Source organism: Jatropha curcas, chromosome 4 (assembly GCF_041381405.1).
Source record: "Jatropha curcas cultivar XTBG-Jc1 chromosome 4, XTBG_Jcur_1.0, whole genome shotgun sequence".
NCBI classification, from domain to species: Eukaryota; Viridiplantae; Streptophyta; class Magnoliopsida; order Malpighiales; family Euphorbiaceae; genus Jatropha; species Jatropha curcas.
In genome coordinates, this window is record NC_143154.1 from 25,274,073 (window position 1) to 25,280,757 (window position 6,685).

Consider the following 6,685-nt stretch of genomic DNA (forward strand, 5'->3'; position numbering starts at 1 on the left):
ATATTGTCTGATATTTTCACTTTTTAGAAAATAAGTTGAATAAATAATAATTATTTAGAATAAAATAATCATTCAAACACTACTTATATTTTGAAAATGAAAGTATAAAATTATAAAATTGTAATTTTATTTAATAAATTAAGATTATAAAATTATGAAATCTTAAAAGTTCGTATAAAATTGAATAATTTTTTTAATTATAATTTTATTTAAGATTCCCACTAAGCAAACTTTGATGGGTTTTCTTTCCATCTTTTCATGCAGAAAAGCAAAAGACGCTGTTGTGTGGGGCTATAGATTGGATTGTTTTTGGAGCACCAGAAGGCAGAAGTAGAACTGCAAGAACGGATAAGCGTTGCACAAAAAGCAAAGAGGATAAATGTTACACCGTACTATGATCTGAAAAGGCTTGGCTGCTAAATCCACTACTTTGAAATTTGAATTGTAAGATAAAATTTTTTTTTTAAAAAAATATTTATAAACAACATCATTGTTCTTCTTTAAAAAATTATTATTGATAAGATTTAAAAATTGACTTTTAATTAGTCTGATTTTAGTTTTATCACTAATCTAAAATGATGATTGATAATATTTTTTTTTTAATTCGTGAAATTTAAGGTATTAAGATATTTAACTTGTCATTAAATTTTAAAAATTTCTATTGATATAAATCAAATACATAAATATAATTGCATTCATCATCTCTATACAATTTTGAAATTAATAGTTGAGATAAGCTCGTTTTTATATAGACAAGCTCATAAAATTTACACTCAATAGTGAGTGAACGATTCAAATCAAAGAACTTGTTACTTACTCACATAGAAAATCATATCAGATTGAATTAATAATTTAATACATTTTATTAATATTTTAAAAATTGGTAAATTCGATTAGTTCAACTGGTGAAATCGAAAATTAATAGCTGAGATCTCACTCCTAAATCCATTTTAATCTAAATCCATTGAGAATCAATCCACCCGCTCAATTAAATTATTAACCTAACTGAATTGAATAAAAAAAAATTAAAATAACCGGATGGATCAACCGAATTTAGTTGATTTGCTAATAAAAATGGTAATTACCATTTTTAAATAAGTTCATTTTAATAAATCTTACAAATTTTAATCCATTTTAATTTAAATCTACTTTTTTTAGTAAAATTTACTAATTTTAAGTTATATTTGTCATTTAACATATATTTAATTAAATCCTTGGCCTTCTATCTTTACTAGATGGGTGATTGACTAAGTCCGTGAAACAGGGGTGTCAAAATGGATCATGATCCGGGAATATAATTCATCTAACATGAAAATTAAATAAAAACGTGTCGTGAAGTGATTCATATATGACATAAATTTAAACGGGTCACGTGCTATATATTTTTGTGTAACCCTTCTAACGCGTTTATTTAAGGATAAAAATATAATTTCATATATATATAAGACGTGCTATACATGTCGTGTTTCTGACCTGTATACGATCAATTTAATTAAATATGGTTGAATTTTTTAACTTATATATCAGCGATTTAATTAAGGGATTACACGCGTGATGTTTATGTCACTCATTTAATTTTCGTGTTTACCTTAATCGTGTCGCATGTTAGTTATGAATCTTACACGTTAATTCATTTTAACACCTTTATTCTAAACTTTACTTCTTTTTTTACTATTTACCAAACTAATTAAAGAGAGTTTCTAAAAAAATAAAGAGAGATAAATAATATTCCCTTTTCTCCAAATTATAGTCTAGTTTTGGCACCAAAATTAAGAAAAGCATTTCCAATGAAGCACTTTGTCAATTATATATTTTGATGTGTATACTAAGCATAGTGTAATAGAAACTTTAATGTGAGTAGTTATTAATTGTGGCTATTTTAGTTTGCAAAAAGAGAATAAATACAGTTTAAAAATATTTATTTATAGAGCTTAATTTGTATTTACATGGTCACTTGTATAATGGGTTTGTATATCGCTAGTGGACCAGTATGGTAAGACGGTTAAAAATATAAATCTAATCCTACAAAAACTTGTGATAGAAAGATCATAGGATCCTTTATAAATAAGCTAAGTCTAGTTTCCATCTTTAACCTAAATATGTCTAGTTCATTGGCAACCGCCTTGTGAATAAGGAAAAGAAACAAAAGACATCTCTTCTGAATCGCTCTTTTATAAATTGTAATAATTATTTGAGTGTGTGATTGCAAATAATCGTAACAAAATAAATAGTAAACTCTATTTTAAATCACAAATTAAACATTTAAATTATTTCTCCGTAATTAATTAGTTGGTATTCTAAACTAATACAATGGATACGATAATTTTCTTCTACGTTAATGAGCATGAATTATTTGAAAGGTTCGTATTTTTTACAATATCCTTTTAATTTGTTGATTTTTTTTATTAAAATAGTGAAATTGATAACTAATTTAGGATATCCAAATTAGTGATGTGTGAACATTATTTGAGATAGGGAAAATATCTTGTACGCAACAAAATAATCAATAATAACAATCAGCATAATAATAATAATAACACTCCACTATCTAAATGTTCTTATTCTTTCTTCATCCACTAATAATTAGGGCATCATATCGCAGAAAAACTTTTTTACTCTCAATGATGACATTTGAACAGTAATATTGTCCTACTTGGGATTATCTCGCAAATAATCATATTAATCAAGTAAATCCAGTGATGGTCTTATTAGTTTTCATCTTGGTATAATTAATTTCGAAATTTTAATACAGTAATCATTCATCCTATTTTAAAAGTTAAAAATAAGAATAAGTGCTATAGTTAAACAATTTTAATTAACTATTCTTAAAACCATGCAAAAAAATCTGGTCTATAATTTTGGAATAAAGGGAATATTTTTTTTTATATATAATTCAACTAAAAAAAAAGTAATTATGGAGCAGATTTTGATGGAGATTTCCTTTTTTTTTTTAAAAAAAAAAAAGGAAAATGAAATGTTGATGGGAAAAGGATATTAGGTTGATGGTTGACAATATCACAGGTAGTGGTTCAATCTGGGTTTCAAGGAACCTAACAGTTGTTTGGATTATTAGGCACAGGTTGAAAGATCTAAGTTGAAATTAATTAATCGTTTGAATATATGCATAAATGGTTCAATATGAATTAGAAAGATTCGTTTGGCTGAGTCTCGTTAGTCGTTATGTTCTAGTTAGATCACATGATATTTGCTTGAATTTTTCAATCTTATTCTTCATTTATATTTGAATTTAAACGGTTTTGTTGGGGCAACAGTTGCAGTAACATGGGGTTTAGCTTAATTATTTATTTATTTGGTCAAAGGTTTGGTTGGTCTTTGAGGTCTACAACCCCAAATGCTAGGAAAATGACCGACAACAGTAGTCCATCTTACAGAAAAATTCAATCGAACTATCCTATTTTACCTTTTGTTTTTTCGAAACGGTCAAGAGCAAGGCTAAGAATAATTTGATCCAACTGACTGAACCGGTTTGATATTTAACAAATAAAATTTAATTGAATTTCTATAAATAAAAAGCTAAAATTTTTATTTCGACTCGATTGGTCCAGTTTTTATAAATATAAAAAAATACGCTCAAAATCATAAGAATAGTTAAAAATCAATCAATTCGATTCAATTTTCATTTCAAATATTTCAATTTGTCTTACTCCAGTTAGGTTTGATTTAAACCAAACTGACTATTTTGCACACACTAATTAAATTATTCTCGGTACTTTATGCATTTGGCAAGATTAAATTCCTGTTTCTGAGTTCATTCAAAAAAAGAACATATTTTTCATATTCATCTGAATGCATTTAGAAATCACTATCAAAATATATACCGCAGGAGATAAAATATGCTCACTGCCTCTATTAGTCCACAACAATTTAAAAAGTCCCCGAGGCCGAATGGTCTAAATCATGCATTTTACTCAGGATTCAATGTCGCTATTCCTCTATTCTTGGATCTCTAGAAAAAGTACACGTTTACTCGGATAATAAAGTGCATTTTGTAAAAAAAAAAAAAAAAAAAGAAATCATTAAATTATTTTTCTCAAATTTAAGAACTGCATTCTGTATTAAAAAATAATAATAATTGTGGTACATTTGTTTTTCGATTGTATCAGGAATAGACAGAGGTTGACTTGTTGGATCATAAGAGTTTTGATCAATTTGTTAGTAAAATAAAGAGTTTTTCCTTATTGTATAATCTACAATATTCTTCGAGCCATTGAATTTTCCGGTGATAAGAAAATAAAAAATAAAAGATAAGCTTACAATTTTGTATTAAATTGTTTTTTTAGCACTTTTAATTGGACCCAATTACTCAAATACCAAATTTTTATATACATCTTGGGTTAATTTAATCACAAGAAAGCCTCAATCAGAACGATATAGAAGAAGCTACAGTGTAGAAAAGCAAGACAAGTAACATTTCTCATGGGAAAGAAATATTAAGATTCAATTCATGTGTAAATAACTTTTGTTTCTAAGAAAATTTGCTGTCGCTTTTCTGTTTATAGCCTGTCCATTAAGGGATCCTATTTAATAAAGTGCTAAGATTATATTGTTGAAAATACAGTTGAATATAACTTTTCTCATCCCAAATTCTTATAATTCACATGCAAACCTAAACTTTTCAATGGACCTCGAAGATTCCATTCATACGAAAAAGCTATTCTTCTTTTATGATCTTAATGTTTATTTGTCGAACTCTTGACCCCGAAAGACATTGTTTTTTGGTAAATACAAATTAACTGGAACATAAGCTGTTATTGGCTCCTATAGCTCAGTGGTAGTGTCTGTCTTATAAATTGGAGGTCCATAATTCGATTGTCCATGAGGGCACCTTTTTTCTTTTTTTTTTTTTTTTCTGGTCCATTGATATTTTTTTTAACTTATATTTCCCTTTGTCCACTCTCTTTTTTTCTTTTTAATTTTCATTTATTTCTTTACTTAATATCCCTTCGTCGTGGGCCCTTGTACCTCAGTGGTGGAGCGTCGAGGCAACTTTTTTGTTTTTTAAGTCCATTGATATTTTTTTTTTTCACTTAATATTTAACTTTGTCCATTCTCTTTTTTTCTTTTTTTTTTTGTTTTTAGTCTTAACTTAATTTGCTTCGTAATACCGTTCTGTTGTGGGCCCGTATAGCTCAGTGGTAGAGCGTCAGTCTTGTAAGCTGAAGGTCCGTAGTTCGATCCTACGTGCGGGCATCTCCCTTTTTTTTATTTTTTTAAGAATTTTACATTTACTTTTTTTTAAGCCCATTGTTATTTTTTTTCCCTTCACATTTCTTTTTGTCCATTCTCTCGTGCTCTTTTTTTTTTTTTATTTTTTTTTTTTAATTTTACATTTACTTTTTTTTAAGTCCATTGATATTTTTTTTTCCTTAAGATTTCTTTTTGTCCATTCTCTTTTTTTCTTTTTTTTTTTTCTAATTTCCATACATTTCTTTCCTTAATATCCCTTTGTCCATTCTCTTAGTTGGTAAGGATGAAAATTTTACTCTGTTGGAACTTTTTATGAGTTTGAATAATGAATAAATAGATAACGAGACAGATTTAGATAATAATTTTAATATTTATGTTGGACTTGGAATAAATTCAAACTTATGACAAGTTTGAATGTCACAATTGATACCTAGTACTTCGAGCTACACATGGGTCGGGTCGAATTTATCAATTTAACGTACCAAACTTGTATGATCAATGCTTGTTTACTCAAATTAATCCATTAAATATATGAACTCGCAAGTTATGAACGAGTTAAGTTGGATATGAGTTCAACATAAATTAACAGATCAAAATAAATAATAAATAATAAAAATAATTAAATAAAGTACAACTATTTAAGATGAATAACCAACAAAAATTAAATTTATTGAAAAATATGATTATGCAACAAATTTTACAAACTGTAGGATATTCCAATAACAAAATTTTAAAATAAATTTCTTAATAATAATAAGCAACAACAAAGGAAAACTAAATTTTCAAATAAAAAATATAACTAATGAAATTTAAAAAAAAGGTCTTAGTAACATAATTATTCGAGCAATTTTAAACTACGTAGAATATAGTTGATTAACAACATTTTAAAACAAATTTATATCAAAGAAGAAACAATAATTTTAAAGGTAATAACTGATAAATAGTTAATTTGGCATAAAATATTCTTTGTTTAAATAATATCTATAGTTACTTTTTGGTTTAAAATGAGAATTTTCATTTGGTTTTCATATTTTAAGTAGATTATGCTAAATTCATTTAGAAAAGAGCTTTGGAGGCCAATTGCTGGAGTTTTGAAGAAGTTTACCAAGTTGGAGAGCTGATTGGGATTGATATGCTTTGCCAACTAGAAGGAAATCATTTAAAGCAGCTAGTACACTATTTAAGGGATTAGGAAAGATAATCATATTTAAATATTATATTTTCTTTTAATTATTGGATTTTCTAAAGATATTTAGGTTTTATCTTCCTAGCTTATGATTTCTTTCCCTTGTTATAAATAGGACCTTAAATTTATTGAGGAGGGCATCTAGTTTTCATCTTAGAAACAACAGTTATTCTAGAGTTTATTTTTCCTTGTGTTTTCTCCATGGCCATGCATGGCTAAGTATTTTATTTTCAATCAAAGGTTGAATTCGAAGTAGAAGTTCTTCTGTGATTGTGAGATCTTAAATTATTT

At 26.7% G+C, this 6,685-nt stretch overlaps 1 non-coding gene across 1 annotated transcript; it reads left to right on the forward strand.

Moving 5' to 3' along the window:
- Positions 1-5,139: 5,139 nt before the first annotated feature.
- On the forward strand, positions 5,140-5,211 carry TRNAT-UGU (transfer RNA threonine (anticodon UGU)). Its single transcript has one exon. It is a non-coding gene; the product is annotated as a tRNA-Thr (tRNA).
- The last annotated feature ends 1,474 nt before the right edge of the window (positions 5,212-6,685 follow it).